This window comes from Balaenoptera physalus, assembly GCF_965194825.1.
Source record: "Balaenoptera physalus genome assembly, chromosome: 6".
Lineage (NCBI taxonomy): Eukaryota > Metazoa > Chordata > Mammalia > Artiodactyla > Balaenopteridae > Balaenoptera > Balaenoptera physalus.
The window spans coordinates 84366293-84393684 of record NC_138885.1 but is presented as its reverse complement, the minus strand read 5'-3'; the positions used below and the strand labels follow the sequence as shown (position 1 = coordinate 84393684).

At 34.0% G+C, this 27392-nt stretch overlaps 1 long non-coding RNA gene across 2 annotated transcripts in view; it reads right to left on the bottom strand.

Annotated features, from left to right (window-relative positions):
• Nucleotides 1-27392, bottom strand: part of LOC309663432 — a 173555-nt gene that overhangs the window by 60561 nt on the left and 85602 nt on the right. The window lies entirely within an intron of this gene.

Here is a 27392-nt window from a genome sequence, read left to right as displayed (position 1 = left end):
AGCTCCAACCAGCCTTAAGTCATTTGCGGGCTGTTATCCATGGGAAAAACAGGAAAATATACCTATAGTATACACTACTCACACAATATAATCAACCTTGGATAGCTGCCTCTTGCCTCTTTAATTGCATTAAAAATACCATGTTACAAGCATAGCTATGTCCTCTGAAAAAGTATATTGTGAAAAATTAAATTTTAACAAAAAGCAATTGCTTAATGATTTGTTATTTGGACTTGGGCAGAATTTGTAAGACAACTTGTTTTGAACTGAAGGAAAAACTGGTTACTAGAGTTATTCCCATTTCCTCCTTCAAATTGCATTTCTCCACTTATATATATACAAATGAATTATTTGGTTAAAAATCCTTTGTCCTGTGGTAAAAATAGATATTGTGAAATAACAGTGAAGAAAAAATTCTAATGCAAGCATTCCAATAGCTGTCTGCATTACACGAAATCATAAAGTTAATCAGTTAAGCAATGACTAAAATCTATCCAAAGAGATCCCATGAAAATGAAAATATTAAAATGGACAATTGGCATATTTGTAATATGGAAACTATTATAAATTATTTAGGTAGAAAATAAGAGTCACAATAATAAAACTATATTTTATACCTTCACAAAATATTTTTAGAGTAAGCTTCAATTTGTTCCTCAAAATATTACCATATACCAAACTTCTGCATTTGATCTCTAATTTGTTGCTGTTTCAAAAAATGTATATGTCTCTGTCAAAAGTTGGTTGTAAATATGTCACTACAACTACAAGTGGCAGTGCTATCTTAACATAAGGGGAAAATTGATTTTGTAATGATCTGAAGTCAATTAAGTCTGAATATCTTATATCTCAAAACAAAGATAACATATTTTGAAGGGTTTTGCTTTGAATTCAGGTTAAAATGGGGGATGGTATTAATATATCTTCTACCATTCAAATTTATAATTTTTGAAAATTGTTTTTCAACGATCCTGTAGCTACAAATAGGTAACATGCAAATACTGATCTATTCTAATTTTATGCTTTCTGCATTTAGTTTTCTTTTCAACGTTACAGGTCATAGACTTCTTTGAGACTGTGATAAAAATGCTTTTCCCTCATCACCGAAAAGTGCAAATAAGTATACCTTCTCAAAATTTTGTCTGTAATTGATGGCGGTCATGTTGTAGACCATTAGAAGTGTACGCTGATCCATGGAAACTAGGTTAAATATTCCTGTCCTAGAACTTTACGTTTAAGGATATAGCTATCCAGCTCCCACTGCAAATTTTTCTTTCATTTATTCAACACAGTCAATAAAAATTTACTGCCTGTCTTCATATCAGTTAGGACTCTCATGGCAGAAAATCCAACTCAGACTCTGAAAAGTCCAAGAATAGGGCAGACTTCAGCCATAATCAGATGCAAGACCTCTAACGTTTACCAGAGTTTTTTCCTTTACATATGTTAAATCCTTTCTTTCCAGGTAGAACTCCATTTTTACACAACTCTCTCTTTAAGGTAAAAGGTAGCTTCAGTAGCTTAATACTTCCTATACTCTCATTCTATTTTGATTCCAGAGGGAAAAAGAGAAATGATTTTCCCAGAAGTCACAGCAACATCCGTATGCATCCCACTGGCTCTCGTTATAAAACCATTTATTATGGTTATACTCTGATTTTCCAAGCCTGTGTACCCATCCTTGTTCCTGCATATCCTCAGGATTAGGGACAGAGCCAATTCCATCAGAAACAATTGAGAGAAGGATGTTAACACCTGCAGGTAATCTGGACTATGATTTTCAGAGGAAAGAGTGAATGGATGTGTAAAGTAAAAAATAAATAAATATACTTACCTTTACTCTCTGGAATATATGCCCTTAAGTGATAAAAACAAATGAAAGCCCAGACCTCAAAGAGGTCTCTGGTTTATGGACTGAACATCCCACAGATCATAAATAGTACAAAAATAAGCAAACACCTAGATAACAGGCCAGTGAATTCTCGTTTTCACTGCAAAATTTCTGATACTTTCCAACTGGTGATCCTGCCCTCCAGTTCAGACTTTCTCCAAATGTTATTTCTAGTGTCAAGTTTTCATTATAAAGCTAATCCAGATGTTGTTTAAATATAAAACTCTTCCAATCAACATAAACTACTGGAATAAACCTCACCCTTTGAAGCACAGTACTTTTATAGTAACTAATGTTTCATAATCACTCTGTATTTTTTAGACACGGTTATTCTAGAATTAAGTTTATTTAAGGACCTTTATCATCTACCCCTTGCCAAACTCCCCAACCTCATCTTTTCTTCATTCACACTTTCTGATAAAATACCAAAATTCTTACAGTTCTGTGACTTACCTCTGAGACTTCCATTCTACCCTTCAAACGTACACTCACAATATTCATTAACTTTTTTATTTGCTTGTCTCTTCAGAAACCCTTACACATGCTTAAACATACCTCCTTTGTAGTTACCTCTACCCTAAGAATAATTCTACTGATGCATGCCACTTCTAAACATCTTTACCTTTTTTCTGACAGATCCCCCAGTTATTGATGGGAAGCTTAAATAATTATGGTCCAAGGCAGTTCATGTTCTGAAACCTCCAATTCTTCCTACTCTGAAAAAATCTTTAACTTTCTGGAAGCCTTAGCCATTGAGCCGTTTTATTTCCTCATTTACACCAACACCTTCCCCCCTTTAATTGCCAGTATGTGTTTTGTTGTTACTGAGACCTGTGCTTAAATCACAATTCCTCCTTCAGTAGCTATGTGGTATGCATAACTTTTCTATTTCTTCATCTCTATAATGGAAAAATTATATTTGTTAATCTACAGAATCACTGTAATATTTATATAAAATACTGTATGTGAAAGAAGCATGTAAATAATGGTTGCTTAGTCAATATTAATTTTCATTTCCTCCTCACTCCTATTTGCATCAACTTCACTCTCCATTTGCATCAATTTATTGCCAATCACCTAATATGCTTTCCCCAAGCAACCTCTTTAACGTATTCATGGACAATCGGTCACATTTTACTAATAATGTAAATCTTGATTTTTTAACTTTTTGTGGAGCTCATTTTATTTTTTGGTTTTTTTGAAACAACTGTAATTCACTTTTCTAGATAGACCCTGCACTCCGTAATTTTTTAAACACTGACAAGCAAAGCTTGAAAAAAAAAGGACTAATCTTGGTGCAGATCCAACAGACAAGCTGTTGGTGAAATATCTTTTTAAATTACATAGCCCAAACTTTGAGCAATGTGTTGCCAATCTACTGCATGATTTTCTTATTGCATATGTAGTACAGAGTATAAAAACAATCAACCAAATCTGAGGCTAGGGGTCAGCTGTCTTGGAGTATAAGGCATGCATATTCTCAGGAAAACTGGTCCACTGAGAGGTAAGCAAGCTCTGGTCATGTGAAAAAAGGAGACTAGTGGAGTAGGAACCTGTCCAGGTAAGAAATACTTGGGAATTTTTGTGCCTGTGTAGTAGTTGTAACGTATTTGTCATTTCTTACACCCATTATATACACAAATTCAATAAGCAATACAGCCTGGTGCTAACTGTTAGTTCATCAATCATGAAATTGACAAAGGGATATCAAGGCCCCATTCCTTTCACTGATGCTCAAGTGGAATTAGCCCAATGGGTCTTGCAGATCAGCAATCTTACATAATTCATAGAAATATCCTGAGGGGATTGGAGAAAAAAAAAAGGACAGCAAACAAGGAAGCAAATATAGATAGCTGGGAAAGCATTATATGTGTATTAATTTCCAGCAATAAAACTAGTAAGGGTTTGCAGCTTTTAATTTGGAGTGGGATACTCCTTAAGAGCCATGACCTTTATTCATTAAATTATTTAACATAATTTTATTGAGTACCAAATATATGCCAAGCATTGTTCTGAGATAATGATCAGATTCTGCCAAGAGTACCTGCCACCTCTTATAATTCTGGTTTAAATATGTGTTTTCTCTCTCTTTCTCTCTCTCTCTCTCTCTCTCTCTCTCTCTCCCTCCCTCCCTCTCCCCCCCTCTCTTTCTTGCCTCTAAGAAAGTTGCTACCTACAGAGGGCAGGACTGTCATCTGACCCACCATAACCTGAGATTAATTATAATGGACATGAATCAGATAAACCAACTCTGCTCCCATGTTTTATGACTTAGTTTTGGCATTGATCATATTTTATTTCTAAACACTCACTTTACCCAGTAATCTACTATGTATGTCACTTAATCAACTATTCTACTCTTATGGTCTGATGCTGTGTTCTTTCTCCTAATGATTTGTCTTGTGATTATAAAACCTGGTCCTTTAATAAGGTTAATTAAACTATTCATATTTATTAGGTATGAAGTAACATGTTTGAAAGTGTGTGCATGTGTGTGTGTGCACGTGTGCATGCACACAGCACACCTATGAGTGAATTGCACATTCAGGGAAATGTTGGAAATAATTTACCTCCCTCTACATCATAAATTTACATATTCCCAAAACATCAGTCAGCTAGGGTAATGGTAATAACATGAGCTTTGTTCAGAAAACAGTGCTTCAGTTAAAGTTACAGTCTCACTCCTTACAAACCTATATAACAGAACAAATCATTTAATCTCTCAAAACTCAGTTTCACATCTCTGAAACTTCTTTGGCTAAGATTCTGATAGTCAATGTATTAGTTTCCCAGGACTGGCATAACAAAAACCTCTCTTCTAGCTTATGGTGATTGCTGGCAATTTTTGCCATTTCTTGCCTTGTGGCAGCGTAACTCCAATTTCTGCCTCTGTGTTCACATGGCATTCTCCTGTGTACCTGTATCTCTGTGTTCAAATTTCCTTCTTCCTATATTGACATCAGTCATCTTGGATTTAGGGCACATTATAATCCAGTATGACCTCATCTTAACTGTAGTACATCTACAAAGACCCTATTTCTAAATAAGGTCACATTCACAGGCTTGGGGTGACATGAATCCGTGGGGGAAACAACTTGATCCATATAAGATAACACATGAAAAATACAGAATATTGTAACTACATACAGTAGATACCAAATATGTATATGTATATTTCTTCACCAGCTCCTGGTGAAGAAAGAAAAAAATCCTACCTCTATCCAATATTCTTTTGGTTTAAACCACAGTCTCCTCTTAAAATAAGATTATTAACATATTGTTATTAGCACTTCTCAGCCTTAAGCATGAATGTTTTTATCAAGATTTTTCTTGAAGAGTTTCTGTAAAGCTAGGGGAAAAAGGAGATGGATTAGGAAATGGAATGGAAACACCAAATCCTAGTCTGCTTCATAACTCTGTACACAGCGGTCATTGGAGAAAACATTTAAAGTGCTGGTTCTCTAGTTCTTTACGTTTTCTTATAGCTGCCACCAGAAGGTTTATAGAATTGCCCTAATATTTGTGTGTATCTCTTTAGTCTACAATTTCTTCCAAATCCGCAGTACTTATAAGCAAACTATATATAAATAATACAAACTTTTAAAAATTTTCTCTGAGAAACAACTTGCCAAAGGATGCAATGACAACCTACAAACAGGAAAAAGAATATCTGCAAACTGCTACCTGACAAAGGACTCATATCAAGAATACATAAAGAACTCTTAAACCTTAACAGTAAAAAGAAAAAAAAATCCAATTAGATAATGGACAAAAGACATGAATAAAAATTTCACAGAAGAAGACATACAGATGGCAAATAAGTACATGCAAAAATGGTCAGCATCATTAGCTATCAGGGAAATGCAAATTAAAATCATGATATCATTTCACTCCTTTCAAAATGGCTAAAATAAAAAATAGTAACAACTCCAAATGCTGCGAGGATAAGGAGACATTAAATCACTCACACACTGCTGGTAGAAATATAAAATGGTAAGGCCTCTCTGGAAACAGTTTAAAAGTTTCTTGGAAAATAAATATACTACTACCATACAATCCAGCAAAACACAATCTCACACATTATTCCAGAGAAGTAAAAATGTGTTTTCATGCAAAAACCTGCACATGAATGCAGGTATGAATGATTAGGAGCTTTATTTGTAATGGCCAAAAACCAGAAACAACACAGACGCCCTTCAAAAGGTGAATGATTAAACAAACTGGTATGATATGGTACATCCATATCATGGAATACTTCTCTGCAATAAAAATGTGTTATTGGGCTTCCCTGGTGGTACAGTGGTTGAGAATCTGCCTGCCAATGCAGGGGACACGGGTTCGGGCCCTGGTCTGGAAAGATCCCACGTGCCACGGAGCAACTGGGCCCGTGAGCCACAATTACTGAGCCTGCGCATCTGGAGGCTGTGCTCCGCAACAAGAGAGGCCGCGATAGTAAGAGGCCCGCGCACCGCGATGAAGAGTGGCCCCCGCTTGCCACAACTAGAGAAAGCCCTCGCACAGAAACGAAGACCCAACACAGCCATAAATAAATAAATAAATAAATAAATAAATTTATTTTTAAGAAATGTGTTATTGATAAACACAATAAATTGGACGAATTTCCAGGGAATAATGTAGAGTGAAAAAAGCCAATACTAAATGCTCACACACTGTATGATTCCATTTATATAACATTATGAATTATACAGTTATAGAAATAGAGAACAGATTAGTGGTCGCCAGAGGTCAGGGTCAGGGGAATTGAGGAGGGAATGGGTATGGCTTTAAAAGGGCAACAAGAAGTATCCTTGTGATGACAGATTGTTTAGTAAGTAGACCAAATCAATGTAAACATCCTGGTTGTGACATTATGGTAATAGAGTTTTACAAGACGTTATCACTGGGAGAAACTGGGTAAGAAATACATGGGATATCTCTGTATGATTTCTTACAACTGAATCTGTATCCACATTTATGCCCAAATATTTTAATTAAAATTTTGATTTAAAAAGTCTTGAAAAAGAAATCAGTCTATTTTAGAATATCAAAATAAGGCACTTAACTAGATTAATTTACTTAAATTAGTGTTTCAAAGTTAATCCACCTGCTTTTCAAAGAGAAATTAGCACATCTTTTATAGTTCATTTAAAATCGACACTGCTATCTGAAAAAAATAATTTCTATCTCAACACACTGCATTTTATCAAAAATTTTTTAACTTGTCCATCTCCTCTGACAGGCTGTTTTCAGGAACACTATTTTCTGTATCCTAAATACCTAGAATAGTGGCTAACATTTAGTAGAATCACAATGAAATCATTTAACTGAATAGCATGTCCCCTTTCCCTCCATTATGGCCCTTCTTGCTTAATATATTCATTAGTTGATTAACTCTTCTTCTCTACACAGTTGGTACACATTTAGAAGATTCTCCTCATCTCATGTTAATTTAGAGGGCAAATCCACACGGACAACTCAGGATGCAAGAGGACTATAGACTCTACAGTGGCCATGCCATATATGTATGTGTGTGTGTGTGTGTGTGTGTATAAAACTTCCAACATAAAATTGATCAAGTCTGTGCATAGCTGCTAAGTTACCTGAAGTTAGACACATCCCATAACTTGCCATGGATAAGGATAAATGATGACATCCCAAGAATATAATCACTTTTCTAAATAGGTAAAATTGTAGTCTTTATATATTACTAAAATTTCAAAACAGTAGTCCTAATTCTGTTAAGGGAATATGTATGTTTCTGTGTGTATAATATATTATTTTCTTTATAAGCATCTTTCTTAGTTCTAGAAAAATGTCAGAAAAAAATAAGGCCCACGTACTACCTGATTTGGTGCCTAACTTAAAGAATTACTATGACCTCATGTGAGAAAGGATAGTCAGTATGCCTCCTGATAGCACATACACACACACACACACACACACACAGAATTGGCCATTTAGCATTTTTATTTCTTGGTATTGCAAACAGATTATTTTAACACCAAGCGTATGTATGAAGGGGGAAATTGTGAAAGGTTTTAAAATGGAACAAAAAATTACTGAGTGTATTCAAAGGAAAATTGTTAGAGCACATCCTTCAAGGTTATCTGATTCTAAGGGGTTTTGCCTTTGTATCATTTTCTACAAGCTACTTAAAATCCTGTAAGCTGTAGGTAACTGAAAGCAATGCAAATAATTCTTGCTTATAGTCACAGAAATAAAAGTCTGTCCAATAAAGAAACACTTGATTCCCCCAACCCACCCCATGGAAAAATCCAGTTTTGCATCTATTTGTAAATTTCTAGCCTATAAATGACACTGATCTTAAACTTTCCTCTGAATTGACTGTAGAATTTTACTGGTTCTCTCAATCAATAAAATATCTGGCATATGTTCATTTTACATTTATATATAGGTCATGATGTTTTACCGATTCTTTGGAAGTCATATTTTAACAAGTATAAATGAAATTTTATTACATATACAGCTAAAGTATAATAATTACAAACTACATTAGTCCTGCTTTCTGATTTGATATTCAACTATAAGCTTGAGAAGTATAATTAAAACCACAATATCTCTACACACTCACCAGAATGGCTAAAAACAAACAAATAAAACAACCTGACAATACTGGATATTAGAAAAATGTGTTAGTTCTCATATATTCTTTGCAGGAATATAAAATAGCACAACCAATTTAGAAATAGGCAGTTTCTTATAAAAATAAATATGCATCTACCTAGTAACCTAGCAATGCCATTTTTAAGAATTTATTCAAGGGAAATGACATATAAAAAGATAAGATTGTTCATAGATGCTTTATTCATAATAGCAAAAAGCTGGAACACCCCAGATGTCCATCAATAGGAGACTGCATAAATTATGGCAATTCATACACTGGAATTCTATTCAGCAATAAAAAAGGAACAATCTACTTATACAACAAGGATAAATCTAGAAACATTACGCTGAATGAAAGAAACCAGACACAAGAGTACAAACTGTATTAATTCCCGTTATATAATAAAAGTTTTAGATTGGAACTTGACCATAATGTATCCTTCAACCTGACCTGATATTTTTCAATAGGAGAAATGCCTCAGCCTCCATCTTCTGGATTGAGAATATTATTTCATAACATGAAAATACATTGCACTTGCTTGGGTCTGACATGTGAGTACTCTGAAATAAAATAAGATTTGCTTACATTTGATGTTCATAAATAGCAATTGGTTTTGGCAAGTAAACTTGGAATCTCTAGTACCTGACTAGATTTATCTAGATATAAACAGAATCTCTAACGTGGTAACTTGTACTGTAATTTTTAAATAGGGCATATGAAGAAAAAAGAATGCAGCTCAGCACAATTTTCTTTTGTATACAAACTGCTCTTGGAGTTTGAATTTTAAGTATTGAATGGGCAGATCAGAAGGCACATGGAATTATTCCTGAAGTGAATGCTGGTTTCTAGAGGTGCAAAATCACCCATCTTTAAGTTTCTCTGGGCTTGAAGATAGTGGCATCCCCAGTACACATTTAAAATCCTCCCCTCCCTCAGGATACCCCATGGAATAAATCTCCACAAAATAAAACATCCAACTCCCAAAGTAGGAAAAGCCTCAAACTAATAACATAAAGTTAAAACAATATTGGTCAGATGAAAATACAATTTGGAAAAAAATACTGGAAGAATTAGCCAGTGTTATGAACAATCTTGCTGCAAATGAGCACAATGTAGTGTGGTGGGTAAATGTGGAGTGAAGTCTAAAGGAGGCTTATAAAGGAGCTTGGCAGGGAGCAGGTTGAAAACTCTCCACCACTCTGGGTCTTTTCTTTCATCATAAAGAGGAAATAAGACAATGTGGGAAATAATTAAAGAAAATACTTAGCTAAGTTGTTCCCCATTCCCTTCTCCCCTGTCCCTGAATCACAACCCTCTAAACGAAGAAAGATGAGATGTGAAAGGAAGTCAACTTTGCATTTATGGAACAGTAGTAATAACGAAATGAAAATACATGGTGAAGTACAAAATGTCAGTATGCTTCAGGGAGTTGGTCTTACCCATTTTATCAAAAATGTAGCTGGTTTCCATGAAAGCAGTGGGAGGAAGCAGAAGATGTACTGCTCAAAGCTAATCACAGGTATTAATACTTAAGAAATTACAGAGAAAAATTTTCAGACTGCTGCCCAGGATAACATATTCCTCCCCACCTTAACTTTAAATAAATGTAGCTCTCTAGCTCAAATGCTAACATGAAACTATAAATGTTTCTTGATAACCAAAGAAGGTATAATCATACTATTATGAAAATGAAGTCATTTAACTTCAGAAATTGTTTATCAAATAATTTAATTTCAAAGAATCCTATTATCTGTGTAGGAATTTGGTTTTTTTTAAATCACTTACAACCAACCACAAGAAAAAGCTAACCCTCAGACTCATCAAATGTAGAAACAGAAGATACTAGAACAACCAACATCTGCTGAATTCGAGAAAAAGATATGGTGCCTGAGTTCTGTATCTGACTACATTTATCCATGTGCCAAAGCAACATAAGTATATTTTCAAAGTCTTTCTGCTATACTCTTTTTGATTCATACCATTACCACAGCCTGAAAAGTATGCTACTTATGTGCCCTTCTTCAAAAATTTTATCTGGATTGCAATCTGGCCAAGCAAAATGTGACATATGAAGCAAGTAAGAGCTTATCAAAGTGAATAAATGATCCACTAACACAAATCTAGAAGTAATGACAACCCACAAGCAATAATCTCACCTAGTGACTATGTCCTGCTTTGTAGACACCATTTCCTACTAAAAGGAATCAGAGATCTTTGAGAATACAGCTGACAACAAATCTGGGCAGGAAAAATACAAACATGTTAGATGTAGTTTTTCCAGAAAGCAAGGAAGTACCAACACCCCTCACCTCCCCAATGGATTTATGTCAAAAGAACACAGAAGTCAGTCTGAAGGGGCTCCCACTGGCCAGTGACCGTTCAGGCCCTGTCTCCACAGACCGCGTCCTCTCACTGGAATCAGTGCAGAAGCAGTACACGTTTCCTGTCTTCTGCTTTCTATTCCATGTGCAACTGAAATGGGTGAAACGACAGTTGACTTTAAACTGTCCTTTCTTATTGGCGGTTTTAAACTGCAAAACCATAGAGCCCCGAGTCAAGGAAGTACCCATGCGAGGGACAGTAGTAGAACTCCTGGGCCTGCTACATCCCTGGGCATTGGCATCCATTCTCCTGCTTGAGGCTGAGGAGGGGGAAAAAATGAGAGCTATTCTCTCAGGACTGCTTCGGTAAGGTCGGTTTTTTAACTCCCCTGCTTGTTGTGCCTGCGTTCTTTTGGTCTTTTCCATAGAAGGGAGTATGACAAAGATTATTTAGGAATGATGAAGTTTGGGTGTTTGCTTTTTTGTTTGCTTGCTTTGTTTCTTTTTTACTAAATACAGCCCCAAAGTCTGGAATTAATTGTTTGTTCTTAAACCTGTTATCAATAAATTATATGCAAGTTTACAACATACTAGGTTGATTATTATTAGTGGTGGTGGTGTTTACATATTCTGTTTTAGTGGAAATATTAGTACAAACACACACACACTAGGAGGAAGATTGTTGGGAAACAAGATACATGGATGATGTTAATAAAGCACCCCACAGATAACAGGTCAAATGCAAAAGGGGGAAAACTCTTTAACAGTGGTGAGATCTGACAATCATCACCTTAACCAAATGATAAAATTAGCATAATTAACAGTGGAACAACATGACATGTGTTTCTTCATGTGATGCAATATGAAGTATACAACACTAGCTATTATGTATTATGGCAAAAAAATGTTTTACATAAATCCAATCAAGCTTATAAGCTTATTTCTAATTTACAGAAATGCTGAAGATAGAGATCCTAGCAAAACAAAACCTACCACAGGAAACAGGAACGGAGAAGAAAACTTAGAATGCAGGACCTTCTAAAATCCTAAGCATGAGCCACAGACCTACAGCATCCCCTGGAAGCTTATTAGATTTGCACAATTTCAGACCCATTCTGGACTTACTGAATCAGACTCTACATTTTAACAGATTCCTGGGTAATTCACTGTCCATTAAAATTTTAGGAGCACTGATCTACAAGAGACCCAACTGGGACTCTTTAAAAGTCAGTCTAAGGCCTAGATGGTGAATCTACCAAACATTTAAGGAAGAAATTATATCAAATCTCTACATGTCTTTCAGAAGATGGAAGCAGAAGGAATACTTCCTAACTCATTATTCTATGAGGACATCATTACCCTAATACCAAAACCAGACAAAGCTATTACAAGAAAACTACAGACCAATATCTCTCATGAACATAGATGCAAAAATCCTCAACAAAATATTAGCAAATCAAATTCAACAACATATAAGAATTATTCACCATGACAAGTGGGATTTATCCCAGTATGCAAGGTTGGTTGAACATTCAAAAATCAATTAATATAATCCATCACATCAACAGGCTAAAAAAAAAATCACATGATCATATTAATAGATGCAGAAAAAGAATTTGACAAAATCCAATACCCATTCATGACAAAACTCTCAGTAACCTGGGAATAGAGGGGAACTTTCTCAACTTGATAAAGACTATCTACAAAAAAACTACAGCTAATATCACACTTAAAGGTGAGAAATTCAAAGCATTCCCCCTAAGATCTAACACAAGGCAAGGATATCCCCTTTCATCACTTCTTTTCAACATTAACAGGAAGTCCTTGATAATACAATAAGGTAAGAAAAGGAAATGGAAGCTATACAGGTTGGGAAGGAAGACAAAACTGTTTATTCACAGAAGACATGATTATCTATGCAGAAAATCTGAAAGAATTGACAAAAAACTCCTAGAAGTAATAAGCAATTATAGCAAGGTTTCAAGAGATCCAGTTAATATATAAAAGTCAACTGCTTTCTTATATTGTCAGGAATGAACAAGTGGAATTTGAAATTTAAAACACAGTACTATTTATATCAGCACCTAAAAAAAAGTATACTTAGGTATAACTCTAACAAAATACTTAAATGATCTAGATGAGGAGAACTATAAAACTCTAATGAACAAATCAGAGTACTAAATAAATGGAGCAATATTCCACATTCATGGATAGGAAGACAATATTTTCAAGACGTCAATTCTTCCCAATTTCATGTATAGATCCAATGCAATCCCAATCAAAACACCAGCATCGTATTTTGTGTAATTGGCAAGCCAATTATAAAGTCTTATGGAGAGGCAAAAGACCCAGAAGAGCCAACACAATATTAAAGGAAAATGATAAATCTGGAGGACAGACTATATCCTACTATAAAGCTACAGTGATCAAGACAGTGTGGTATTGGTGAAATAACAGACAAATAGATCAGTGGAACAGAGTAGAAAAGAAATAGCTCCCTATAAATATAGCCAACTGATGTTTGACAAAGAAGCAAAAACAATACAATGGAGCAAAGACAGTCTCATTAACAAATGGTGCTAGAACATCTGGACATTCACATTTAAAAATAAATCTACACAGAATCTACAACCTTCACAAAAATTAACTGAAAATGGACCACAGACCAAAAGTAAAATGCAAAACTATAAATTCATAGAGGATAACATAGGAGAAAACCTAGATGATCTTGTGTATTGTGATGCCTGTTTAAATACAACATAAAAGAGATGATCTGTGAAAGAAAGAATTGATAAGCTGGACTTCATTAAAATTAAAAACTTCTACTCTGTGAAAGACAGTATGAAGAGAATGAGAAGACAAGCCACAGCCTGGGGGAAGGTATTTGCAAAAGACACATCTGATAAAGGACTGTTATACAAGATATACAAAGAACCATTAAAACTCAACAATAAGAAAACAACCCAATTTAAAAAATGGGTCAAAGACCTTAACTGACACCCCACCAAAGGAAATATACAGATGGCAAACACATGAAAAAGGGATCCACATCATATATCATCAGGAAAATGCAAATTGAAATGAGGTTAGAATGGCCAAAAATCTGGAATACTGACATCCTCAAATGCAGGGGGAGTTATGGAGCAACAGACAGGAACTCTCATTCATTTCTGATGGGAATGCAAAATGGTACAGCCGCTTAGGAAGACAGTTTGGTGGTATCTTACAAAACTAAACATACTCTTACCATTATGATACAATCATCATGCTCCTTGGTATTTGTCCAAAAGAGTTGAAAACTTATGTACACACAAAAAAACTGTTCAGAGATGTCCATATTTATAGCAGCTTTATTCATAATTGCCATAACTTGGAAACAATCAAGATGTCCTTTAGTAAGAGAATGGATAAATAATATGTGTTACATCCAGACAACAGAATATTATTCAGCACTAAAAAGAAATGAGCTATCAAGCCAAGAAAAAACATGGGGAAATCTTAAATGCATATTACCAAGACAAAGAAGCCAATTAGAGAAGGCTACATACTGTATGATTCCAACTATATGACATTCTGGGAAAGACAAAACCATGGAGATATTGAAAAGAGCAATGGTTTCTGGTGGGCGCAGTGTGTGTAGAGAGATGAATAGGCAGAGCACAGAAGATTAGTAGGGCAGAGGAACTACTCTGTAAGATATTATATAATAATGGATATATGTCATTATACATTTGTCCAAACCCATAAAATGTACAACACCGAGAGTGAATCCTAAAGTAATCTATGAACTTTGATTATGATGTATCCATATAGGTTCATCCTTGGTTAAAAAAAAAAAAAAAAAAAGCACCATTCTAGTGAATGATGATGATAATGGGAGAGTCTATTCCTGTGTGTAGGTAGGGGGTATATGTGAAATCTCTGTATGTCTCCCTCAATTTTGTTATAAACCTAAAATTGCTCTAAAGAAACAAAGTCTTTAAAAAATCAGTCTAAAAAAGGTGGGGATTATTTTAAGATACAGAAAAACTCAAGTTTAGTGTTGGAAACTGGGATTTTACAGTCCAGCCTCTACCTTGATTTTAACCTTCCTTTAGACTCCTGATCATCAAAAGCTACTCAATGAACCACCTGCTCTCAGCTCCAGCCCACTCTCTACTGCTCCCTCCCCATCATTCCTACCTTAGTCTTCTTGTTCACACTTATCCATTGAATTCCTAGATAATTATTGTGTACAACACTTTATTTTATTGTCTTTTAATGAATCCTTCTCTTCTTACAGGAAATGGCACAAGTTATTTTCCTAAACAAAGGAAACATTTCTCCCATAAAAGGAATTCTGGTGCTAGCTGTTAAATTATTATTGTTGTTGTTGTGACTGCTACTACTACTATCATATTGCTTCCAAACTCAGAGCAAACTAGTTACATTTCTTCTCTCTTATATTTTAGTTTACAGGCAAAGGTGAAGACTGGGAGTAAAAAGATCAAACACCATTTCAAATCAACAGTGCTCAACTTTAGCATTTGAAAGCCTGGCTTCAAATAAATACACAAAAAATTCTTGACCACTCCTTCTTCTTTAAGTGTTATGCTTTTAAAGATACAAAAAGGAATTCATTTTCTAAGTCGTAAGAATTATATAAAAGGGATGTACTTTTGACCTAAGAGTTAGTGTGCTTAGTATTTTTCCTAACTCAGAAAGAAAAGAAAAACATGAGATTTTTCTTATAAAAATATAAATAGTATCAAATTGTTGAATTGTCAGAAATTACCTAATTCAGATGTTCTCAACAGCTGTGGTATCATGCCCTAGACCTGGTGTACTATAAACTTCTGGGACTAATTGGGGGTACTGAAGCTGACACTTTATGAATGGAGTCAAAGATGCTGGATTACCTAAAATCTATGGGTCCTTACCACCCAAGAAAGATTTATACTATATCTTTCTTAACCTTTGAATATTCAACCAGGCATTCATGAAGTAAAAAACATGTATATAAACATCCAAGCATAGAACCTAACCTAAACATTTAATGTAAACAAAAAGGCTTTTTTGCACAGAACAGTTGACCCCTGAACAACACATGTTTCACTCTACTGGTGCATTTACATGTGTGTTTTGTTCAATAAATACATACAGTACTACATGATTCATGGTTGGTTGAATCTGTGGATGTGGAACCATGGATATGGAGGGCCAACTATGAGACTCGAGCATCTGAGAATTTTGGTATCCACAGTGGGACTGGAACAATCCCCCACAGATACTGAGAGACAACTGTATATGCTGAATTTTCCATCAATGTAATTACTGTGTAAATCACTAGAAGAATTTTACTTTATTTCATTCAAAATTTTACCAAGAGCATCATTTTGGAAAATCAGGTCACCAATGGAACGCATCTGTATGCTATACAGATCTGCAATACAATATACCTAACTCATGTTGATTCTATGTATAGACAAGAACCAGATTTACTTATTTAAATATTTTAGTGTAGTCAAGCCCAAACATTTAAGACTTAAAATACAAATTTTTATTGTAAATTAATTTCCTTTTATTTTTCTTTAAAATTAGGGCAATATATCAATTTTATTTAAACCACATATACAGATAGTTTATACTTTCATAAATAATATTTCAAGATAGTGATAAGGAGTACTACAAAATGTTTGCTATACAGAGTGGCAATAAGTCCATGGCATGAAAAGACTAATCTAGACCATAGTCAGGCTTTCAGAAATTATATACGCATAGACTTTTAGTGAGTTACTTCAGATGTTATTTTTTTTTCCAACTTTGCTTCTTTGTCACCATGGGCAAGTTGCTTAGGCAGTCTAAGACTCAGTTTCCTTATCTATAAGATAAGGATGATAATAGTACATACTTCATGGACTTATTGTAAATATAAATGTGTTAATATGTATAAAGCACTTAGAACTGACAAACACCAAATAAGAAGTAGATATTCCAATCATCATTATCATCATCATCATCATCATAATCACTGTTAAATCGAGGAAGCAGACAAGAATAAAAAGTGTAAATTGCAATGACAGCTTTTTTCAGGAAGGACTGAAGGGGATTTACCTAGGCAAGCATTATATAGTTAGCTCATGAGGATATGATATTAAGTTGCTGACAATGATGGTGGAAATATATCAGGAAGAAGCAAGCTTCAGCTTACAGAGTATAGGAATAGACATGGAATCAGTATAGAGATGTCATATAATTGAATAGAAACTTGAGCTTACAAGAATTGTTCCACACAAGGCATAGGGAATCTAAGGTCATGTCTAGAGATATGAACAAAAGGGACGCACACAGTATGTATTTCTACATAACTCTTTCTTTAATACAGATGAAAAAGAATAAAAAGGATATCAAGGATATCCTTGAGTGAGAAATCATTATAGAAAACATAAAAAGCTAAAAGGCATATGTTAAAATGGGAGGGGAAAGCCCCACCTAATAGCAGTATGTGTATGTTATTAGCCATAGAAAATCACACCACTTGATGGTCAGTCATCTCTTTTCTTTCCAACCAGAAATTTACCTGAATCATTATTCCAAAATCCTTGAAATCATTATTCACATGTAATACCCTATTTCACCATTTAATAACAGCCATAGTAATAATATTAATAGTAATGATAATACTATTAATAATAATGTATCTAATATCTCAGAGTACTTATTAAGTTTTTTTCACACCAATGAAAAATTAAAGTATCAATTACTGATTATTTAAAATATATATGAGAAAAGACAAATGTACAAAACATTTACATACAATTAACATTAACATACAATTGTTTTCTAAACTCAATGCTTTTGAAATACAAAACAATGATCATTACCTCCAAAAGTCAGTTTTTTTGAAACAAACTGATTTTTAAGTTGGTTTTTAACTCTTTTCACTCAGTTTTGTTTACAAATGTAACTGGATTTTTCAGTTTCTTCCCACATCAGAACTTTGTCTTTTTGACATGCTTATGAAGTACATAGTTATTTCTTGCAATTAATGTCAGCAACTATAGGAAGCTTCTTTAAGTCACAAGAATTCAATACGGTTGCTTCTTTGGAAATACTTGCTATTTGGGGTTACCTGCACTAAGGCTCATGTATTGAAAGGCAAAATATTAATGTGCAAAATATGGGATCTGAGAGCAGGATGACTAAGAAAGACTTAATAAGAAGGATTAATAAATAAAAGATTAATTAAAGCAGCATTTTTAGAACTTCTCATGAATTATCTAATATTTATAATTACCCAGTGAGAAAATATTCCTATCGCCATTTTGATGAAGAAGAATGTAAGACACAGAGAACCAGTATTCTGAGGATGACTCACAATAAAATCTTAATGGAATGAGTTAATGTACCCCCGAAAGAATCCAACTATTTTTCATGTAATAACATATTCTATATCTCTTAATTTTTTCACTCTATCTTTTAGTTCATTGTCCCATACTCTTTGCCATTAATAAACTATGTTAGAGAAAAGTGGAAGGTCGGAGAAGTTGGAAAAGAATAGGAGATAAATATACATGAAACCATAATCTATAGAGTTAGAAAGGTTCATAATTAGATTAATTTTCAAACTATCCTGTTTTCTGAAATATAATAAGATTTGCAAAATGTCTATTAAAGAAATGGGCTGTCACATTACTATTTGTAAAATCATATTTTATTCTAGGCTTAATTTTAAGTATAATCACTTTTTAAGTGTTTTATCTTTATCATGGTATTACTAGTATATTAGCTGATCAACTAAATTAATAATTAAACAGCATAATGTCTCAAATATAAAAATGTAACTAGTGGATGTTAAATCAACATTTTTTGGTTATACATCCTTTTAAGGCAATGGGTTAATATTTATAATAGTTACTGACTATGAATAAAAGATCATTTACTAAAGAGATAAACAAACACAATAGGCATCCAACCAGTTCACAAGGTAATTCACATATGCTTAAACCCTAAGCCACAGAATGAACCAGTTGTAAGTACCAGGAAGAGAATATGAATCCCAATTTCTGGCACCTGTTTTAAGCCATGTGAAGATATCCAGTTAGTAGTCCACTAACAATAATCTACAAGAATTTTCCATCCCATTTGCATAAAAAGAATGACTAAATTGAAACTGCTTTTCTATTATTGCTAAGGTTGAGTGATCTCTGGTAGTGTAAATGTATACTAGAAGTTGTTTCTGTTTCTCATAAAGAGAAAGTGGTCAAAAGTTTAAAGTTTCCTAAACATTTAACTGCAGTGGCAATCTGGAACACGATTATATTTAAAATCAATTTCAACTGCCAAACTGTTGTTGAGATTATCTATCTATCTCTCTATCTCTCTGTCTCTCTATCTATAAAACAGAATTACTTCTTTCTTAGGTTTAATAACTCTTGCAAATTTGTTCATTAAAGATTTTAAAATATAAACATGTCAAGATTAATATGAATTCAGCCTCTGCTTCTAGTACAGAATTTCAAAAATATGTATATTAAAATGTATATTAGAGAAACAAAGAACTTTGTTTACTCTTACCCTAGAATCTAAATGAAATGTGGCAGAAAAACAAACAATTAAATAAGTAAATTTAATCTTACTCTAACAAAGAGCAGGTATTCTTATGCCATATATCCTTTAAAATGGTACTTTTACTTTGGAGAAAACTTGAAAGAAGAGATTGACAGAGTAGCAGTTTTAGATAAAGTCCTTTTTTCTCTCCAATACCATTTTTCTTTGATTTAATCTAGTTTTATTGCACGATGATATTTACATTAATCAGGTTGCTATGGAAATAATAGTGAGATCAGGCATTTACATGACATGACATTACCTGACTTATTTCCCCTTAATTTAATAGGACATAAATTGAATTCAAATGTAAGATGCTTAAGGAAATCGATCACTAGTTTTTATGGTTGGATTTCTGTATATGGCCCTTTTACTTGACAACAATAATAAATCAATGTCATAGTAAGACTAGTCTAAGAATCATTCCTATTATCCACTGTCCTTGATTAAGAAAGAATCTGTCAATGTATTTATTTATACATGACTGCTTTGCACATTGTGCTAAAAATCAAAAGATGTAATCAATAGATATACATTTTATCTTCATAGAGTTTACAATACAGTAAAGAAGACAAAATAAATGTATAGAAAAAATACAACAACTAGAGATAAAAAATTCAAACTAATAAAATAGATCCTAAAATATGGAGGCAGGAAATCTACCAGCTTGTGAGTAGGTGAGTTTGGAGAAGTTTAAAATATTTACACTTTTTAATAGTCTACTCTGAATATGCAACCGAGAATGTCAAAGTATAAACGATATTCAACATTATGTTTGGGTTTCTGAAAGTATTTAAAACAAGTAATGGTTAAAACAATGGAATTTCATATAGCATTTAATAACTATGAATATTTTAAAATACTATACAATTGAGATGGTTAGGATATAGAACACTTTAGAAATTAATTCAACCACTGCATAGTCCACGAAAGTGTGAAGCCCAAAAAGTTTTTACTTGCCCAAGATGACCAAGTTAGTTAGCAACAAAAATAAGAATAAAAATTTAGTTCCTGATTTTAAGACCAGGAACTTACTGTATCTCCCTGGAATAGATTATGAAGTCTACCATAAAACCTCAAATTTGGAAGGTACCCAGGATACTATATAGGTTTGGGAATCAAGAATGCAAGCACTATTTCTATGAGCCTAATTCCTATAGAGTGAAAAAACTTGATTTATTTGTTTTCAAAACCAGATGGAGATCTTATATTTGAAAGAAAAAAAAATGGAAGAAGAAAAAAAGAAGTTAGGCACATAACTGTGTATTAACTAAGTGGGGCCTAATTCTAGTGTTTTATGTACATCACATAAAAATCCACAAATGAAGGCAAAATGTGATTTGAAGTAGTATCTTCTATAAATAAGAGCTTTTCACACACACACAAAGAAGATTGAAATAGAAGCTTTTAAAAAAATTGGGAGTCCAGGAAGGTGCTGTTTTAGCTCTAACAAATTACGTACATATATGTTTTGTTTGTTTTTGCAGGTTTCATCTCGCAGGTCATTATATCACCACTACTTAAAACAAAAATAAAACAATAAAACACATGCAAAAAACAAACAAAAAAAACCCCACAGGGCTTCCCTGGTGGTGCAGTGGTTGAGAATCTGCCTGCCAATGCAGGGGACACGGGTTCGAGCCCTGGTCTGGGATGATCCCACATGCTGCGGAGCAACTAGGCCCGTAAGCCACAACTACTGAGCCTGTGCGTCTGGAGCCTGTGCTCCGCAACAAAAGAGGCCGCAATAGTGAGAGGCCCACGCACCGCGATGAAGCGTGGCCCTCACTTGCCACAACTAGAGAAAGTCCTCGCACAGAAACGAAGACCCAACACAGCCATAAATAAATAAATAAATAAATTAAATTAAAAAAACAAAACAAAAAACCACTCCTACAAAGTGGCTATTTTAAAAGAAAAAAAAAAAACCCACAAAAGGTAGACATACCAGTTATCAGAGAGGAAGATGATATATGAAAAATTGGAAGAAATTCAAAGCAGATGAATTTTGAATTATATTCCGTAATTGAATTAATTACAGTTTCAAGGTTAATAATTCCTTCAACATTACTTCTAAATTCTTCAGTACTTCATCATTTAAATCCTTAAGTTTACTCTAATGAACTTCACTTACCATTAAATTTAAATATGCTGTGTGTGAGATGTGTACAGACATTTTCATCCTGTGCTTCAGCCCCTTATATAGAAAATTTCTATGTGGTTACATCTTTAACACTTTTCTGACCTCAATATCACATATACCTTGCTTCTTAATTAACACCTTTAAGACTTGCTGGGTGAAATAATGTATTACCTAGTAGAATTCTGGTGAGAGTTAACACGCCAAAACTTTTCCCATCTCTGTGCCATTTTTAAGCTCATTTCCTTCATTGGGGAAGGAACTCCATAATCCTCCTGCTTGCTTCATTCAGGTCTCTGCTTAAATTTTCACTAATCTGAGTTTCATTCCTTAACAATTCTATCTAAACGAATACCTGCCTCCAGTTTACGTCTTCCTCCCTCTCCTTAACCTACTTAATCTTTCTTCATAAAATGTATTACCACCTGAAATATTACATATTTGTTAGTTTATCACCTTACTGTTGGTTTACATTTACTGGAACAGAAGCTCTACAAGAGCAGGGAATTTATTTTATTCACTTCTTTATCCTTAGTACCTAGAAAAGGCACGACACAGAGTAGAAACAATAGGTATTTGATAAATCAATAATATAATTTTTACTAAATTCCTCAAAATTATTAGTGATAAAATATCACTAAGTGAATGTGATCATTTGCTAAACACTAATCTCTTGAACCACATGTTTTAGAAACAGGCCAGGCTATGTGCTATGCACTACTTATTTGATTCCCACAACATTCTGTGAATTTTTCATACATGAGAAAAATAAGATTCAGAGATGTTAGGCCACCAGCTGAGCTAACATAACCAGTAAATGGCAGAACCTGGATTGAATTCGGCTTATCTAATTTGGAATCCCAAACTCTTCTTGCTAGATAGTTTGTGTAATAATTAAAAGCATCAGCTTGCTTTTATTTTTCCATTTCTGGACATAAGTGAAATGATTAATTCTGGGTATCCATAGTGGTCATAGAGTTATGATTAAAGATATAATAGGAAACTTTAAAGATTAAAGATTTTTTTTTTTTTCTGGCTCAGAGAAACAACAAATTCTAGCCTTTTCCCTCTAAGGAGTGATGAAAGGATCTATCAACAGTCACAGAAATGTAAAATGCTAGGGTTAATTATTGCTCTGGACACTCCAAAATCTAATGTGAAGACACTTTTATGAAGATAATCTGTTTCAAAATATATCAGCCCAGAAACTCTTTCCTGAGGCTCTCTGAATTACAAATTTTCTGAAGCTGAAGTACAAGAAAAGGTGATTGTGAATCAGACAGTCTACAAAATGCCCTTTTCCAAGTGTCATATTTTAGAAGCCTCTCTATATTCAAACCATTGCACTCTGGCCCTTTAATTACAAGACAGATCAGGAAGAAAAAATTAAATGAGCAAAATGACAAATTGATGTTAAAATTCATTCTTGAACTCACTCATTATGAGGTTTGTGTCCGTGCCCTAAAATATCTGCTAAGCCTTACAACAACGTTGATTTTACTAAGTAGATAGCCCTATTTACTGTCAGAACATAGCAGGTGTGGTAAGAGAAGTATCAATTTTATTAAACAGGATTTACAGCAATGAAACCAATGTGTTTGGATACTTTAAGTGTATCTTACAAGGCAAACAAAGGTGATTGATGTCAGTTTGTTCACTGTCCACTCTAGGTGAGCATGTAATGGTGCACGCAGAGAGCTGACACCTCCATTTGTTTTCCTAAGTCATCTGAAACTTCTATATTTTCTTTCACATACTTTTGTCAAATAAATAAAGGATTAGGCGGAATTATTAAAACAACTTTAGAAGATGTAAACTTTACTGTTTAATTAATCTCTCCTTATTTTAAAACAATTCTACATAATGAGAAAAATGTATAAATAATTAACCAAAGGAATTTGCACTTTATTCTTGGTAAAGTCTCTTTCAGCTTAAATTAGAAGTATAACAAAGTCCGTCAGTGTATTACCTTTCTTTTGATTCACTTTGGAATCTAATTCACACCTTTTTTTACTTCTTATATTTTTATTCAAAAGTCTCTGACCTGGTTTTGCCGCCTCCAGATTTTTTTTGCCTTTCAGCCCAAACAATGCATGTGGTCAGATTAATAACCCTAAAACATAACTCTAATCCTGTCACTCTTCTACTGATAATTCTTCAATGATAGCCGTATCCTAAAATAAAATTCAAATTCCACAGCCTGGCATTCATAAGCCTCTGTTTGGTCTGAAACTGCCCTATCAGTAATAACTTCTACTTCCTCCCCTCTCTATGCCTATTCCTCTGTCTGACTGGACCCCCCAACCTTTCAAGACTATCTTCATATTTATTTTTCCTACAATGCCTTAATTTACGATTAGATTCAAAGACAACTTGTACATAGTTAGAAGTGTCCTCTTATTTCTTTCCTCAAAACTCTGTTTTGATGGTAATAAAAAAAGAGTGAAGTATTTGAAAAAAATATTTAGGAAGTAAAATTGTCAGGAACTAGCAATTGATTAGAAAAGGTAAGAGTTTGGGATAACTTCCAGGTTTCTAACTAATTTAATTTGGTAATACTATTAACTGGCAACATATGGAATACAAAGAAAACCACAGGGTGGATGAGGGTGGAGGTGGGTCACAGACAGAGATGATGAGCTCAATATGAGGTAGGACAGATTTGAAGAATCCACAGGACACAGGAGTAGTGGGCTGTTGGATGCATCATTTTTAGCTCCAGAATAGGCCATACTTAGAAAGTTAGGGTTGGATCATTTAGCATGATTGTAGGGTAAATCCTGAGAGGGAATGAGATAACTCAAAGGAAGAATATATAGAGAGGAAAGAATTAAAGACTCATGGAAGACCCTAAAGGTTATTAGAGCAAAATGAGAAACTCATGAAAGAGACTAAGAATAAATACTAGTAAGGAAAGAAGGTCAAGGAAGATAAGGAAGCAAAAAACAAAATGAAAGCTAAGGAAAAATAAGTCATTCATTAGGCAATACAGCTTAGATTTATACCAAGATAAAAAACGAGAAAGTGTGTATTAAATTTGTCCATAAAGAGACCATCAGTGTCTTTTTCAAGAGAAGTTTCTGTGGAGTGATGTTATCAAAGCATATTGCCACTAGAAGTGATTGGTACCTGGGAAGTGAAGACCAGGGGCTTGCACTATTTCAAGGAGCTCAGTTAAGAAGGAAAGGATATAGGATGTAACTAAAAAGAGATGGGCAGATTGTTATTTATTAAAAGATATGAAGATACTGGAGAGAAAGAGAAACAATATATATGACTAATATAAACCTATATTTGTTTTTAAAAGTGTGTGTGTGAATATATGTATACAAACACACATATACATATATGTAATTGTGTGTTCATATTTTATGGGTGCACATTTATACATGTGTATGTTCAGATACATAGATCCATCTTTTACTTTGTTATTGTATAGAAACAGTCCAGAAAGATGCACAACAAATTGTTAAGATTTGTAATCTATGGAGCTAGAGACTGGAGGAAATTCTGGTGGGATCTTTATAAATTCTCCCTTTTTTTCTTGTTTCCTATCATTGTAATAAAAATAAACTAAAAGTTTAGCAAGAATAAGATAAGCCTTTTAGGATTAAAAAAGAGGACAAACACCTTAGGAATTTTGAAAACATAAAGAAATCTAGACCTTAGACCAGGGAGCTCTTCTTTCTCTGTTTTATTTTATCTTTTTAAAAATATTTTTTTTATTTATTTACTTGGCTATGCTGGGTCTTACTTGTGGCACGCGGAATCTTCACTTCGGCATGTGGGATCTAGTTCCCTGACCAGGGATCGAACCCAGCCTCCCTGCATTGGGAGCACGGAGTCTTAACTGCTGGACCACCAGGAAAGTCCCAACACCTGTTTTAAAAAAATAATGCTCCGTGGTGATATGTGGCCAGGGAAAGAGAGAGAACTACTGCTCATCAAAACAAATGGACACTGATCTAGAAAGAAGGAATCACTTTAACGTAATAACTATGCAGCACATTTGGATTCATGGGGTAAAATCAGTTTTGTTTTTTACTATAATTATCTTAATGACCTATGGTGAAATGAATCATAAAGATGTCCATCACTCACGGAATGAATGAATGAAAGGAGGATGGTACAAGTAATAATTTCTTAATACTTATTATCACCATGCTTTTAGGCATCACATTTCATTTGGTATTAGTAGCTATGGATAAATAGCAAGTAAGAAAGATCTATTAGGATAACTCTAAAGAAGAACATGCCTGACATTTTAGAGTACAAAGTAGTAATGTTAATGTTGTAATTCAGGGCCCATGAGAATCTATTCATTTGTATCATTTAGCTCCTTTTTTCTTTTTTTAACATCTTTATTGGAGTATAATTGCTTTACAATGGTGTGTTAGTTTCTGCTTTATAACAGTGAATCACGTATACATACACATATATCCCCATATTTCCTCCCTCTTGCATCTCCCTCCCATACTCCCTATCCCACCCCTCTAGGTGGTCGCAAAGCACCGAGCTGATTTCCCTGTGCTATGCGGCTGCTTCCCACTAGCTATTTTACATTTGGTAGTGTATATATGTCCATGCCACTCTCTCACTTCGTCCCAGCTTACCCTTCTCCCTCCCCGTGTCCTCAAGTCCATTCTCTACATCTGCGTCTTTATTCCTGTTCTGTGCCTAGGTTCTTCAGAACCTTTTTTTTTTTTTTTTTTTAGATTCCGCATACATGCGTTCACATGCACACGTATTAACGCATTTTTGTTTTTCTCTTTCTGACTTACTTCACTCTGTATGACAGACTCTAGGTCCGTCCACCTCACTACAACTAACTCAATTTCGTTTCTTTTTACAGCTGAGTAATATTCCATTGTGTATATGTGCCACATCTTCTTTATCCATTCTTCTGTCGATGGACACTTAGGTTGCTTCCATGTCCTGGCTATTGTAAATAGAGCTGCAATGAAAATTGTGGTACATGACTCTTCTTGAATTATGGCTTTTTCAGGGTATATGCCCAGTAGTGGGATTGCTGGGTCATATGGTAGTTCTATTTTTAGTTTTTTAAGGAACCTCCATACTGTTCTCCATAGTGGCTGTATCAGTTTACATTCCCACCAACAGTGCAAGAGGGTTCCCTTTTCTCCACACCCTCTCCAGCATTTATTGTTTGTAGATTTTCTGATGATGGCCATTCTGGCTGGTGTGAGGTGATACCTCATTGTAGTTTTGATTTGCATTTCTCTAATGATTAGTGATGTTGAGCATCCTTTCATGTGTTTGTTGGTCAGCTGTATATCTTCTTTGGAGAAATGTCTATTTAGGTCTTCTGCCCATTTTTGGATTGGGTTGTTTTTTTTTGATATTAAATGATATTAAAATGATTAAAATGATTTAACTAGCATTATATTTTTAAAAGAATATGTAACAGACTACTTGAGATTTTAATTTCTTTTTTTAACAGTTTAATGTTACTAGCATAGACCTTTCTTCATCTTTAACTTTTTGTCCATTGCTATATCTGGATGGACCTAATTTATCTTCATTCTACTTTTTAACACATAAACAAGGCTACCTTTACATTTGAGATGATGACATAGTCAATGTAATGGTCATATCTTTAGAAAGGATTTGTGATTTTAAGCATTATTGTCTTATAAGAAGTTATTCAAAAATAGATTCAATATTTAAGAGTAAAAAAGAACTTTCAAAATGTAAAAATTCCTCAGTTCAGTTTGCAATTTTGGTTTTAGATTTCAGTTCTCCATGAATAATATGTTAAAGTCCCTTGAGCTATAAGAAAGAGCAATATACCAAAGACATAAATAT